Genomic DNA, 16,561 nt, shown 5'->3' on the forward strand with positions numbered 1-16,561 from the left:
GCCAACAAACAAACACACTTTCACATTTATAATTCGGGTATTTTTAAAGCAAGAGGGAATAAGTGATTGTTGTTAAATATATATATATGTACCTATAGTGAATAAAAAAAGCTGGAAGATCCACCAGTGCCCCAAGGAAAGTTCGCAACCAGAACGCAAGTTATCTCTATACCAAACTGTACCAAGTTTTCTCAGAATCGGTTAAACAGATAGGCTATTAAAAAGTAACAGACAGACAGACAGATTTCCTTTCGCAACTATACTAATAACTAAAATTGAAGTGTCGTGTCTGTTTGAACGGGCTAATCTTCGGAATGGGTAAATCTATTTTGACAGGACTTTCACAGACAAGTAGAGGATTAACCAAGGAGTAACATAGGCTATTTTTTTAACCGACTTTGACAAATGGAGTTGTGTTTTTCTACCTATTGATATCTCCGAGATTTCTGAACCGATTTACCTTTTTTTAATTGCTAAGGGAACTTTGCGACATTGTTCCATAAAAAATTTGGATTCCAATTCCTCAATCTTGATGCTGCAGGAGATCTGACCAATCCACGCGGGCGAAGCTGCGGACATAATCTAGTTTATAATATTATTAGTAGATATGGGTTTTTGTTTTGGTTATTAATTTTTACTTAAAATAATTATGTAGTCTTTATAATGTCTACATACTCCATAAAAGGAAATTAAGAAAAAAAAAACGCCTAAATTATGTCTTCATTTCAATTTTTTATTTATTACATTTCTCGAAAACTGGACGATATAAATCACGTTATTATATTATTAAAAACTGCTATTATTTTATAATAGATACACGTTAATTTGCATAACGCCTTTTCAATTTTACTTTGTATGGAAATGAACAGATTAAGAACAAGTAGGTACTTTTATTGTCTGTAATATTATGTTTAGTGTATGATACAAAATAATGATAGGTATATAACAAGATAACTTAAATTATCATGTACTCAAAACATTTTAAAACGATTAATTGCCGATGCAAAGTAACTGATTTTTGTAATCGTCCAAATAATATGAACAGATATTTTGACTTAAACTATCATTGAATAAAAAATGTAACAGGTAAATAATTTAGTCTATAAGCAGATGTCCCCAATAGTAGCTACCATCCGCTTGGGTTTAAATTTTTTTTTTTAAATCATTTCATAATTGCTCGATTTCTCAAAATCTTGTTGGGGGACTGGGTAGGAAAACCCAGCATTCCCATGGGGTTTTAAAAACCCAAATCGAATCGCAGTTATCATCTAATAATAAACAAATAATACATATAGGTATACAGCACGATGGACCGACGATATAAAGCGGCTGGCGGGAAGTGGCTGGATGAGGAAGGCTGAGGACCGGGTGTGGTGGCGCTCTATAGGGAAGGCCTATGTCCAACAGTGGACGTCCACAGGCTGATGATGATGATGAATACATATATAAGTTCTTATAGATAGGTAGTTACTTAAGAAAATTAAGCAGCTTTTAGAATGTAGAGCGATACATTGACCGTTGTGATGTTAATTTTATTGAGTCATGTTCTGCTGGAACTCCAGTGTAACGGGATCTGAGGTGCGACATCAATATGAATATAATTAAACGCGATTAATTCTGGTCAGTTCTTAGCGCAGTATTCGCTGTACATTGACTTCGATACCGAATTAGACGCGAATACTAATGAAGCATAAGTGCGATGAAATGGTCAATTAGGGCCGGCGCAGACGAAGGGCAGATCGTAACGGCGCATCCTCAAATGAATATATATAACGGTTATTTAAAGTATATCCATTTGTAGAGTCCTATCTCTAGATGGAAAGAAGGCTATTAAGAAGGTATTAATAAGTAAGTTTATTGAAAGAGGATTTTTTAAATTTAAAAGTAAGTAATAAGTATATTTTATCAACCAAGGTAATGGGCTGCCTCACTTTGTAATTGTGCATTGTAAGGTCTACATCTCCTGAGGATGCTTCAGTGTGAAACATGCATCGAGTGGTTTTGGGATCTGTGTGGTGCTGCGTGGTGGTGGTACGTATTGCTTTCTTGGAGGCTGGCTTTTTTGCATGTTTAGCAGTGGGAGGGCGGGCGGTGAATATCGCATGCTGCATGTTGCACCGTACAGATTCGTCTAGTTTAGCGGATTATAGCAAATTAAGCTGTTCGATCCTTGTTATGTTTACTCAGCCATGTTACCCGAACTCGTACCTTTCCACGATTTTCATACTTTATTTGTGGCCACCCTTAAATACTGCAGAATGCGCGGCCGGTGCGTTGATGACAGACTGTTTAATCAGACCATGAACTTTCATTATTTATCATTGATTCCTTTTTCTTTGTACTTCCAGTGCATTGATTTGTACGGAAAGATAGCTTTAATTTGTACTATGCAAGTTTGCAATCACAATCGCCCTTGATTGAATATATCTATTAGCTATCTGCTATAATATACCTACTAATTATGTTGAATAAGTCTACTATATTAAAATGTAATTTCATCTGTTTCTTTTCGAATCTATCAATATTTAATTATAAACAAGATGATTCCTGCGATTTCATCCGCGCGGATAAAATCTCGTGGGAACGTTTTGATTTTCCAGGATAAAAAGTATTTATAATTGTTCCAGGGTGCGGGGGACGGGGATATTTCTGTACCAAATAGATGAAGCCCACGAACTCATCCAGTTAGTTAGGTTTAGGATTTTTAAATTTTAGCAAATAGACTGTCTGTCTGTTCATCTAGTAATTAATATTACCCATTGCCTATTTTTCTATTTATCTATGTTTCAATATCAAAGCTTGCTTGTGAAATCTCTTATTCTATGATTCAAAGAAATTAATCTTTAGATGCATTCAAAAATCGGATTCCACATAATCGTCACGTCGCACTAAGCCGTTTGAGTCAAAACAATCATATAAATACCAAACGTTAATTATTCGGTTGCGTTCAGAAACAGTCGTTGTGCGTAAATCAGCCGCTGTTGATTCTATTTCTGGCCACGACTCAATCTCGCACGGGAGTTAATTAGAAAGTCCATACTAATACTATAAATGCGAAACTGTGTCTGTCTGTCCGTCTGTCCATCAGTCTACTTGCTTATCTATTTAACCGATTTCGACCTGGTGGCGGTCTTCCAACGCTGCGTTTTTTCACCATTCCAGCATCTTAGGAACCTAAAGTCTATTGGTTTTTTGAACTATGTGCTCTGCCAATTGCCACTTCCACTTCGCCACCCGCCGTTTCAGGAGAATCGGATCTCCTCATTTGTGATTTTATCACGTAGAGAATGCGTTCAGAAACAGTCGTTGTGCGTAAATCAGCCGTGGTTGATTCTATTTCTGGCCACGACTCAATCTCGGACGGGAGTTAATTAGAAAGAATTGCTTTTATTTCGCGTTTTCACACCTCACCCGCTTTGAGACGTGACGCAGGCGCAATCTGAAACACCGCCTTGATGTATGGCTGTTGAGAAAGTTTATAGAGACATTCGAATAAATGTAGAATTTTTATACCCAGTGATCATGGTTATTTGAATCGTTTAAAATACTTTACGCTTTTGATGATCATCAACCGATAGAGGTCCATAGCTGGACATTGGTCTCTTGTCCACGCGTTGCGGTCTTCCACCTGAATCCAGCAGCTCCTTGCGACTCATTTGATGTTGTCTGTCTGTCCAAATAGTAGGGGTCTTCCAACGCTGCGCTTTCCGGTTTGAGGTCGCCATTCCAGCGCCGTTCATGTGTTTTCATGGGTTTTTCTAACTATTCCCTGCACCACTTCAGTTTCGCAAGTCGCAATCCGTTTAGCTATGTTAGTATCTACGAATATCCTCATTTCTGATGTGGTCACGTAGAGAAACTCCAAGCATAGCTCTCTCCATCGCCCGCTGAGTGACTGAGCTTTCTTATATAGTCACATAGTTAGCGACCTCGTCTCGGATTCATGTGTTATCTCTGACAACATACATTGTTCGAAGACTTTGGTCTTCAAGCACTGAAAAATTTTGGACGAGACGATATCTTGAAGCTGTTCAGCCGTTTTTGATTCAGCGGCTTACCTACATCATACCAGCACATGAAAGTGGTCATGAAAGCATGACCACTTTCATGTGCTGGTATGATGTAAACAAATCAAGGTGTTTGATGAAATTGTTAAAATAAATTAATAAGCGTGAATAAACAAGTGTAAATTAAAAATTTATAATACACCCGACAAGTGAAGGTATATCGTAACTAGAAAAGAGTGAAAACTTTCAAACGGCTGAACCGATTTTCTTGCATCAAACAAAAAAAACTAAATTGAACCTTTCAAACAAAAAAAAAACTAAATTGAAATCGGTTCCTTAGTTTAGGAGCTACGATGCCACAGACAGATACACAGATATACACGTCAAACTTATAACACCCCTCTTTTTGGGTCGGGGGTTAAAAATGCAAAGAGTAATATAATGTACATGATATTAAAAATGTCAACAGAGATGACAGTTTTAATACAAAAATTAATAAAAAGCTCTCCTCTGTTATTCGAGAACTATGCGAGGTCGTCGTTAACGTTAAAAATGATAAATGATTTTGAAAAAATGTAACGATTGCTAAATGCGACATGAAATGAGGACGTATGATCTCTCTAATCTTATTTACGAGATCTTCACCTTAACGCACGTTAATAGTCGTAAGGCTGTGCTCACTTTGCATGCGTTTTCGTACGAAATTCTGTTGTGCGAACACGTACGAATAGGCACAAACTATTCTGACCCTTCAAGTAGCTATTAATATAAGAGCACTTAGGGTAACTTCACTTTGGATGCGTTTTTCTGCGAATTTGACTCATGTGAACATGTGTCATAGTATTTGGAAAGTCAGGATAATTCGTTCGTATTCGTACGTGTTTGTACGACTAAAATTCGTACGAAAACGTTGGATGCGTTAGTTACGTAGAATAAGCGGTTAGCCTCACACTGGATATGAGTTAATTGTTTTTATTATAAATTGCATCCAGTTTGAGTACTCTTATAGGATTTAAAGGGTCAGGATCTGTCCTGTCTTTCCGTGTTCTTACGACCGAATTTCGTACGAAAACGCATAACAAAGAGAGCGCGGCCTAAGAATAAGCTTGTTCCTTTGACGTTGATTACGTAGGTTTATTTGTATTCACTATTTTTGAAATAGAATAATGCTTAAATATTTAGTTGTTTTAATCAAGTGTCGGTCAATGACGTGAAACGTTTTGTTTGAGCTGGATTGATGATCTGCTATGCGTGCGTCATTCACTGTCTTCCTAATATATGGATCAGAAATGGTAGTCATGCCAGGGCATAATAGATTCCGTGTATTTTATTTGCGCAGAGAAATTAAACTTGACATCATTATTTCACGTAGTGTTATAATACAAACAGCTGATAACTGTGTCGTATTCATCAGTTTGTATGCAGTTTCGTAGTACCATTTTTCAATAAGTACTTAGGTAGGTACCTACTTAGATTGGACAATAAGTACTTAGGTAATTACTGTTTTACAGGCCAATAAGCAAATTACTGTAGGACGTGACAATTGTTCACGTCATCGTCACGTCATTGGTCTGTTAAAATCAGATCGGATATAGGATCTTATAGTGGAGAAAAAGAATAACAAACATGTAGAGAGTATTTAGCTTCTAATAAAATAATGTGTAAGTATTGGTTTCGAATAAATCCATATAAGTTATCATCATCATCATCGTCAAGTCATCCATATAAATCATTTGTAAGGGACTTCCACTTGCCCGGTCTTGTGACACCTGGATCCAGCGACCCCTACTAGAGGATAGATCCACCTAGTAGGGGTTCTCCCAACTCTGCGCTTTCAGGTGCAAGGTGCCATTCTAGCACCTTGCGACCCGAGTCTATCGGTTTTTGATCATGTTCGCTGTACAATCTGCTAAGATGTTTTTATAAATTCGTAATCACGTATATTTAGTTTCCGTAATCGCGGATAGATGGCGTTATCGCCTGATTGCGTCGCGCGGTCAGTTGTGGCCTGTGAAAGAATATATTATCGAATGCGGTACTGATCGTTGTTGTACTCAGTGGTATACGAGTTAAGAAATAAACAACCATGTAACCAGTGACCTGAAGTATCATTTTACTGTACACACCTGAAGATGTAGCGTGTACATTCGCTGTCCATTGCCACTTCAATATGTGTACGTTATTGAAATCATCAAGTCCATACTCCATATTACTGAAGTGTTGACCAATTAAGCGCACTTTTTGTTCAATAAGAGAAATTACAGCTCCAATCAGTACGTCGTAGGCGACAATTGTCAGACACAATGGGGCGCTCGTGGTTTTTAAATGGATGTAACAATTAATTCACAACAATTAGATCGACGCCCGCATTTCGAGAGAACCGTAGACTAAGGGGGTTTGATTTATCTTATTTTGGTAGATTGTTTGTTTGTTTGTTTCTTTACAACAGTCATCATCATCATTCCATTGCCGGTCTACGACTGAACACGGGTTTCCTTCAAAAATGAGTTAGTTATGTGCCTTTTAAGCACTTACATAGGTATCTCTAGCTTTAAGCTGATAGAAAAGATCGTGAGGAAGCCTGCAGACCTGAGAGTTCTCAGGCATGCAGGTTTCTTCACGATCCGCACTTGGCCAGCGTGGTGGACTATGGCCAAAACCCTTCCCATTACGACAGACAGTGTACCTGGGAATTTGAAGATAAATTAGAAACAGCCAAACAAACAATAATTTATCAACTACTTATTTTTATATTTTTCCGAAAATCAAAGACTGCTCATAAAATTCCAAGAAATCTAAATCCATGGGAATGAACCATGGCCCTCAGCTGCTGGTAAAATCTAGTCAAGTCAAATATTTTATTCAAAATAAGTACAATTGTAGGTATACACTTTTTGAACGTTCATCCGAGTCGATTCAAATTTTTAGAAGATTCCGTTGGAATTTCGGAAAATCCTTTCTTAGTGATTCTACATCAAAAGCGACCTACATGCGAAATTTCAAGTAAGTATCTAGATATAAGTGATCTGTCTAGAATATTCAAGCTCTATGGTACATCGAGACGAATGACAGTATTTAACACATTATGCCGCACTATTGTCACGATTAAAACTCTAATTGACCCCCACTAAATCACAATTTACTGTCCCCGAGCCGTTAATTTCATTTTTATAACGGAAGTGACATAAAATGTTCACGTTGATTAACGTTTTTGACGTATACCTACCTACCAATATTACGAGTATGTATATTAGTAAAGTTTCTTAACCCCCGACCCAAAAAGAGGTCTTTTAGATCTCGAACAAGAAATAATAGAATAATCGGCGTAATACGTTTGTATGGACAAGCGCGTATGAAGTGTAACCTTAAATCTAAAACAACACCAAAACATAACATTTTTAACCGATTTAATTTAAAAAACCGTTTTTAGTTTTTTTGTTTGAAAGGTGGCTTGATCGAGAGTGTTCTTAGCTATAATCCAAGAAAATCGGTTCAGCCGTTTGAAAGTTATCAGCTCTTTTCTAGTTACTGTAACCTTCACTTGTCGGGGGTGTTATAAATTTTTAATTTACACTTGTGATCTATGAATCCTGTATTTTTTTTTAAATTTATGGATAAGCGTTAGGGTGCGATCAGACCTGCTGGCAAGTGAGCCTAAGATGAAGCGCGCTTGCCTAGAACATGCCTATTCATTCTTGACTTGAAAATACCCCATATTAAAACAAAACTTATGCTTATTATGAGCAAATGTAAGACACCGCAGTCGTCTCTGAGTCAATAATATTTAGGCAGATACGAATTAGTGTCACAGTCAGATTTGGCGATGCAATTGGCGTAATTAATGACTACGACCCGGTGTCGCGTGGCCTAATTAACCTAATTAATGCCGGGCCTTTATTAGAATGCTCTAATTAACTCTACCAATTACAGTGGAAGGTAACGACGTCTAATAAACTCTAATAAGCATCGCAAACATCGATTTCTTTGTGTATAATTAATATGAATTTCTTACGTTATACCTAAGTAGTTCTTCTCGTCTATTATTAACTACTTACCTACTTCAATCTAACTTAGCACTTGCAAACAAGAGACAATATAGTAGGGAAGGAACTACTTAACTGAGATAACTTTATTTTCACCATTTTTGTAAGTTAGAGGTCAAATTAATAATGTTAACATTGTATTTTTGCAAGAGATTTCTTTACTTCTTTTTGTCAAAATAATGTACCAGATAGGATATTACCAAGGTGGATTGAACACTTGCTTATTATATTACTTAAAATGAGAATCAATAAAATGATGATCACTTCGTTTCCTTCCTTCACTCAACGTGGATTTACCATAAAGATATAACATGCATGAGGCGTATTTGCTTCCTTGTCGTCTTTTTTAGTCATTGTTTGTCGAATCAGACTGAAGACCGTGCGGCTGTATTTTGCACACAGCTGCAATACCCGAAAACCTTGCAGCAGCGCAAATGCCATGAATGTTATAATATCTCTGCTGTATAGAAGAAAGTTGCTGTTTTCTTAGTCATTCAACTGAAGTAATGCAGATTGTACGCAATCGACACTTAGCGAATCCATAATTTCGATCCGATAAATTTATTGACGTCACATCAAAGTAACATGATGAAAATACATTGTTTAGAGACGTCGATACAACTGATTTATTCCGTCATAAAACACCACTCCAAGTCTAACATATAGTACCTATGTAGAATATGTGTAATGCTAATAAATCATCTATCTATGTCAACACCTTCAATTAAAGACCAAGGTCGTACTGGAATAAAACGGCCGATATCGCGTATTCTTATACTAAGTGGGAACAGAAATAGCATTTTCTCATTATAAGCCTAAGATTACATTAGCTACTTTTTCTTTTAAAACTTTTTGTCTTGTGTACACTTGCGACAATACAGATAACTTTAAAGAAATCGACGAAAATGGGATAAATTTTATACGAAACCGTATGTGTGTGCATATTTCTGTTTTTTTTTTTTAGTAAAAGATCATCATCATTAGCCTGTTTGGAACCAGTAGGTACGGGACGTAATATTATGCCTTACCAAGAACGCACCAACTCTCGCGCTTCTCTTCCTTTCACCAAAATCCTGCAACCGCATCAACGTCAGTCATCGATCCAACGAACTGAAAGTCGTCCCTCGACTCCCTTACCGATACATTTCCACTCTAGAACACGTTCGCCTCAGCGGCTATTGGATATACGATAGACTTACCTACCCACTGTTACTATATCAGCTTGGAAACTTCGATGCTATTAAAAAAAATCATACGATATAATGTCTCAAAAACGTTTTATCGAGTGACATGTCGCTAGTGAAACCAGCCTAAGTGGAAGCCAAAATAGCAGTTCTCATTATGACTTTCCACTCCCGATAAAAAATAAGAATGGAGTCATCCGTTACGATTGCGTGGACGAATTTTAATCTGTAATATAGGAAATTTCTGGATCATTAATTTTGCTGTTTTATAACATTTTGAATATTTTTCAAGAGCTGGAATGTAGAGATGTTATAAATATAATGTCGTGTGTAATTGTCATAAAATAGGATAAAGAATCGGAAGTTTTTTTAATTTTATTTTCTGTTAGCGTCTAGGTAGATTTGAATTAATAAAAACAATTTTTTTGTCGAAAGTCGTACAAACCTTTGACTTCTCACCTCGATCGACCTAATTAGGTTTAAGAATTTTATTTAAATAATTTACGCCCTGTATATTATTATCTATAAATCCATACTGGTTAATAAAATAGCACAAAATTATGTTAAAATTATTAGGTCCATAGGTTCTTCAATATTTTTAATCATATAATTCAAAACACAAAATATTATATTATTATTTTTAAACCTTTATGTTTGAGTTCTAGAGACCGAACTACTAATTAAGTTTAGAAAAAAGATATTTCCTGAATCTTCACTTTTACGATATTATACCTAAAGGGGTAACGTTTTTTAGTTAGTGAGTTTGTATGTAAGAGATAATCTCCGGAGCTAATGATCCGATTCTGAAAATTCTTTTACTGAAAAATAGCTACATACATTATCTGCGAATGCTATAAACTACTTATATCACGCAGACAAAATCGCATGCTAAAGCTACTAATAAAAATCGACTGAGACAGCAAACTTTAGAACTTACTACGGCACTAACAAAGTGATTATTGACAGCGGTGCTTATATCAGAAACACAAACTTTGCATGTAACGCGTCCGAGAAGCCAATATAGTTTCGAAGTCGGCGCCCGCGCACGTTTCCACGCCGCCCGCCCAAAACACTAACGAAAATCGATATACTTATCACGTTTTTTGCTTATCGATGTCACGGTGTCATTTTGGTGCTATCATGTCACTGTTAGTGCTATCAATGTCAATGTCAGAACGGTGATTGTTCTGTGCAGTGTAAATACGTGTCGAGTGACAAGCAAACTCGCTGGTCGCTTGGGGACAAATGTTTGAGCTGTCAATAAGTGGACCACACTTTTTTTCACTGGGTACATCCGATAGCGGAGTGTTACCGCGATTCAGGTATGTTTGATTGCGTGTGAATATACCTACAATAGGTATTTGTTTTTGAGCATAATGACTTGGAAGTTTGTATTCCATTAGTAGGTACTCTAACTTTTTTATACGTAGTTACTAATTAGTAAGAATAAATCTAGTTTTATTAGAAACGCAATGAAAGAGACGGAGTCTCTTGGCTAGTTCAACAAATGACAATTTCCTAAATTGGTCAAGCCGAGAAACGAACCCGGGAAAAATTCTTGAGAGAGCACTATTTGCACAAAAAGAGGTAGAGTTCTTAACTTACCATATCGTATCGCACTTTTTTACTTCAACTAGGTACATACTTACTATAAAATTTAAAGTTTTTAGGTAATTTGTTAACTTCATTAAGTTAAATATATTAACCTCCTACTTTTAATTGAACCTCATGCATATTAGTTTAAATACAGGATAGTTTCAACCTGAAAACCAAGAGTATCGTGAACAAGTTGTGTGAAAAATTCCGTAGTTGTAACCTTTAAAAAACGAAACAGTTCAAATCGTTTCATTGTAGACTGTTTGCTCTAAATATTTCCATCCACAAAAAAGTAAAAGGTAACCCTTCCAAGAAGATCTAACACAGCGTCTGACGAGTGATAACAAGGGAACAAAAACGGCAACATCGACATACTAGCATTATCTTTTTAACTCCATTTCTCACTTCCAATATTCTCAGAATCGCGGTAATGAGATTCTACATGCCGCGGCCGCTCGGGTCTCGTTGGGCAAATAAGTTTGTGTACAGAGCGCAGCCCGGTAGCGGCTCTCTGTTTGCTGTCGACCTGTTAATTAATAACTCGCCGAGCAGTGTATACACAGCCTTATTACCGGTAAAATCTCACAAGTCACGAGTCTAAACTGACCTAAACCAGTTCTCAGTTTTGACTCTTGATTTCTAATCACACGGTAATGGATTTGTATAGGCGCTGCTAATGAGCTCAGATATGCAGTCAAAAGTTTGTTCCGAGCATACTGTAATGAAGGAAACTCATCACCAACCTATCATCGACTCACTACTTACAGTAACACGAGTTTCTCAGAATGAGAAGGGTTTGGCCACCAAGCCGGCCATTTGCGAGTTGGCAGATTTCACACAACTTTTAAGACATTATGGAGAACTCTCTGGTTTTTTTTTTAAATAAAAATAGCAAGCGAACGAGCAGACGACCCACCTGATGTTAAGTGATTACCGCCACCCGTGAACATTTGCAGTACTAGAGGAACCGCCAAAGCGTTTCGTTTGCTTTCATCACGATGTTTTCCTTCACTGTGATATTTTATTTGCTTGAGACGCATCTAACTTCGAAGAGTTAGAGGTGCGTGCCCGGCATCGAACCTCCGACCCCCCCGAACAGGAGGTCAACGTTTTAACCACTAGCTTATCACAGCTCTATGAATGAAATTACTTAGTCATTAATATAAGCGCAATGCGCCACAAAATCCACACTTAAAACCTATTAGTCGCATTAATTTGAATACAAAATTCATGGCTGCCTTCGATACAATGTTATTTGTCACTACCCTGCCCATTTAGCCTCGCGCCCGCACTCTATAATTACAGGGAAAAAATGAAACTTGAAGAAACGCGATGGTAAACTAATGGTCTGAAACTAAATTTTAATTAATGCCGTGTTATACGGAATAGGAGTGATTACTGAAATAACACGATAGGCTGGTGTGACGGTGGCTTAACACGGGTCTTTTATGGTGGTCAATTTGTGACACAGTAATTATATTTACGCGTACGGTGCCTCCGACCGAGTTTACCAGTGTAATTTTGGGAATTAAAAACAGTAAGCCCCAATCGCTGTAATATCTAAATGATGGATTAGGCTCGCGTTTTGATGTGGATCGATTCATTTGGCCGGCAGCCAGTAATTATTCTTTATCGTCTGTACGTGTGGGGAACACAATTAGTTATTGATCAGACTGCAATTAAGCCCAATCGATTTTGTTTGTTGAAGTTGAAGAAAATTGTTTTAGTTCAACGTTTAATCGGCGCAGTTTTTTTTATTATCTTTTATCCTACTAATGGATTTTCGATCATTTGATTGTACGATGTAAATTATGTGGGCACTAGTTTTATTGTTTGTTAGGATACGTAATTGTTTTCTTTTAGAGAAATGGGTTTTACAGTATTTTTTTAACTGTTTAGGGTTGCGTAAATTTTCGTATGTCGTAACTCGTGTGTCTCTCCGTGCGTCTGTCATAGCCAATTGGTACCGAATCTACTGAACCCTTGAATTGGCCTTGAAGTCTTCATTATAGAATTTACCTTTCCAAGCTAGAAAAAGTGAAGAGTTGGTTAGTCAGGTAAGTAAGGTACCTACTCACCCGTGGAGGCGTCAAGGGTCGCAGCATCAATTTCCGCTCTTGACAAATATTTGACCGACAAATACCTGTAAGATATGTGTCGCGGTCGCAGGGTTTTGGTATTGTACTTGCAACATATTATAAACAAGTGGAAAAAATGAGACTATGAGCTATTTAATGCCAAGTAGGTTAAAATAAAAAAGGTGAGTAGTAAGGGATCCAAGATAAAACAGGTCCTCAACCAGTTAATGATTTTTGAACCGAAAATTGAACATAGGACTTACGAATATATTACCTCTGCTGTGCCAAGAGCTACTCTATCATACTTTTAACTTTATTAAAATACTAGCCACCCGCCCCGGCTTCTCACGGGAAACTAGCTTATAAATATATATACATAGGTACACCATCTACTTAGCCTACGTCACTCAGAAATAATCTAGCTTTCTACTGGTGAAAGAATTTTTTTAAATCGGTTCAGTAGTTCCGGAGATTACTTACTACAAACAAAATTTACCCCTTTATAATATTAGACTACTAGCTGATGCCCGCGACTTCGTTTGCATGGATTTACATTTTTTTAAATCCCGTGGGAACTCTTTGATTTTCCGGGATAAAAAGTAGCTTTTGTGTTAATCCAGGGTATAATCAATCTCCATTCCAAATTTCATCCAAATTCGTTTTTGCGTGATTGAGTAACAAACATCCGAACATCCACACTTTCACATTTACGAGTATAATTAGGATTAGGATTAAGCAACTCTGCCATTTTTAAATTACACGAAAGGGTACCAGGAAATCAGATTCAAATAGGAGGTGGGCACTAAAAGTCTAGTACAGCGTTGTTACAAACAACTATGGGATCACGAAGTAATTGGCGCAGGGCCCGCGGCACCAACACCTCTACGTATCAAACCGTTTTAATAATGAGTCCGCTGTGATCGTGAAACAATAAATTGCGAGGCTCGCAGGCTTCGTGCCCGAGACAGCTATCTGAGGCGAGCATTATGCATCAGAGCGATTGTAGCCGGCTATCATCTTTGAGATTGATAGGAGAATCGCCCCTCGGCTACGCAGGATTCGGATAGCATTGTGAAAGCGTGCCGGGGTTGTATAAGCGGTATAGTTACTAACTGCGCAGCGCGGGCTGGTGTTTACCTTAAGGTGGAAGCGACGAGTCAGCCCGCGAAATTCAAATTTCACTCGGTTTTTCGCAATTCATAAACTAATGCGACAACGTAGGCTTATGGCATTTTAATTGCGACAATGGCAGTATTATCCTCACAGGTTTATACAAAAATCTTTACTTGAAAGGGTCCAGTTTAAGAAATTAGCTCTAGTATCGACTATAATTCACAAATTAGTCGATACTAGAGCTGATTTCTCAAACTGAACCCGTAACCAAGATCTACGAACTTAAAGGTAAAACATTTTTAAGGTTCCTGTTACAAAGCTAGCGCTGTCCGTTCGTCTGTCAGTCCGCCCGTCTGTCTGTCAGCGTGTTGTACCTCATGAACCTTAATAGGTACAGAGTTGAAGTTTTCACAGTTATGTCTATTGGCGCTCAACAAATAATAAAAATACCAAAATGGCTGCCATGAAAATTAAAAAGTAGATATTCATTGTACGATGGTATGGTCACTTTTCTACGCTACAATGACGGGAATACTACCTGATATTTAATAATTACTGAAATTTCAATATTAGCTCATAGCAATTAACACAATACAGGTTACATTTCATCCCGGAAAATCAAAGAGTTTCCACGGGATATTTAAAAACATTAATCCATGCAGATAAAGTCACGGGCGTCATCTACTTATTTCAATGTCCTAACATGAACTTATTCTGCTCTTTATAATGATTTCATAAAGTAGTTAGATATAACAAACGCAATATCCGTTTAGTATCACACCAAAAGCATGTAAAGTTACACTTCTGAACTCATTAACTGCCGAACAAACTGTGTAACCCAGCGATATAAGTGTTCCACTAGATGCGGCGCTTCATAGAAACAACGTGTTCTCACGGACATCGGCGTCCGCGCTACTACTAATCCTAATTCGCTTTAGACACAGTCCGGTTCTACGAATATAGATAAGTTTAGACGAATAATATAATACCTGTGTACTTACTAAAGTATTCAAATACTTTAAATAAATAAATGATAACGTGGATAATATAATTATTTAAAGTGAACCCACACGTTATCCTACATAAAAATCGTTGTACCATGGCACACGATGCGTAACGACGTCGTGCGGCGCCGGACGGACGCAACGGACTTGGGACCAGAGAGATGAGGCGAGGAGGGCTGGTGCGTTCCAGCGCCATACTTTTTGCCGGAAACGAACGCCTGTGTGCCACCCAATACTCAAATCCGCAGCGATGCGTCACCGCAACGCAACGGACACGTCTCGTGTGGCCTTAGTGGCGCAAGTTTAATTTTTACAAACAGACTGTGTTTGAAGTGGATTACGTTTGAAAGAGTGCTGACACCGATGTTCATTGAAACATGTTGCTACTTTATAGGATCGCATCTAGTGAATTTATATCACTGGTGTAACCTTATCGCCCGATCGTCACAAATTAACTCCGAAACAACTTTCCCTTAATTAGGAAAGTATGATTAACAAAGAGCAATCGCGAAAACAAACTTATCATTCGAGGGAAGAGGTACATTGATCATTGGGGAACAAACAAAAGGAGAAGCGAAATTAATAAATTATCATAGCTCAGTATTATATGAGGTTGTATTATAGGAATGAGGTAAGTAGGTCTGTGTGTAAGTTAATGAATCATTGTGCTTCTCATGTCGAAGGTCGATGACCTTTCTGAAGTAACTGAGTTCGCTAATTTCCAAAAGTTTCGCTAGTTTCCAAAAGCTTCCAAAACAAGTGTAAATTAAAAATTTATAACACCCCCGACAAGTGAAGGTTACAGTAACTAGAAAAGAGCTGATAACTTTCAAACGGCTGAACCGATTTTCTTGGATTACAACAACACTCTCGATCAGCGCCACCTTTCAAACAAACAAAAAAAACTAAATTAAAATCGGTTCATTAGCTTAGGAGCTACGATGCCACAGACAGATACACACGTCAAACTTATAACACCCCTCTTTTAGGTTGGGGGTTAAAAAAAGAAAAAATATTTGTGGGAAACGGGAACTGACACAGCTCCAATCAGGTTACGTACCTCTACATGAATTTTGTCAGTAGTCCAAACAATACGAGTGTGTTAAGACAAATAATACGAACTTTTAGGTAAGTAGATAAGAGATGTAATGAGAAGATAAACCCAGCCAAAGTTCCGTTATTAAGAAAGTTTGCATTATAATACCTATCTAATAGCTATCTGCGAACTTAAAAGGGTGGCTAATGTCTTTTGTCTATGTTTTTATAGCATAAACTATTAAATTTATTAAAAAAAGACAGACAGACCACATAGTGATCCTATAATGGTTCCGTTTTTCCTTTTGAGGTGCGGAACCCAAATGAACTTAACATAGAATACAAATCTTTGGCTCAAGTGGTGTGATACCTTCGCTCGTGGCTTTTGCTACGTCTTGTTGCAAAAAAAAAATCATAATTGTTCCTTTCGGCTTTGCCATAGTCGGGTAAAAAGCCGCTTGAAAGTGTTGTTTCTTTGTGATTATACTGGCTTATCAACCT

General features: G+C 37.4%; 1 protein-coding gene and 1 long non-coding RNA gene across 2 annotated transcripts in view; both read left to right on the forward strand.

The window, feature by feature from the left end:
* The first annotated feature begins 954 nt into the window (after positions 1 to 954).
* LOC123868022 lies at positions 955 to 4,741 on the forward strand. Its single transcript, XR_006796556.1, has 3 exons — positions 955 to 967; positions 1,886 to 1,895; positions 4,678 to 4,741. It is a non-coding gene; the product is annotated as an uncharacterized LOC123868022 (long non-coding RNA).
* A 5,535-nt stretch (positions 4,742 to 10,276) lies between these two features.
* Positions 10,277 to 16,561, forward strand: part of LOC123868020 (zinc finger homeobox protein 3) — a 257,817-nt gene continuing 251,532 nt past the window's right edge. The window contains exon 1 of the mRNA XM_045910351.1: positions 10,277 to 10,556. The gene's annotated coding sequence lies outside the window, so the exon portion shown is untranslated. The remainder of the gene's footprint in view (positions 10,557 to 16,561) is intronic.

The sequence above is a fragment of the Maniola jurtina genome, chromosome 9, assembly GCF_905333055.1.
Source record: "Maniola jurtina chromosome 9, ilManJurt1.1, whole genome shotgun sequence".
NCBI classification, from domain to species: domain Eukaryota; kingdom Metazoa; phylum Arthropoda; class Insecta; order Lepidoptera; family Nymphalidae; genus Maniola; species Maniola jurtina.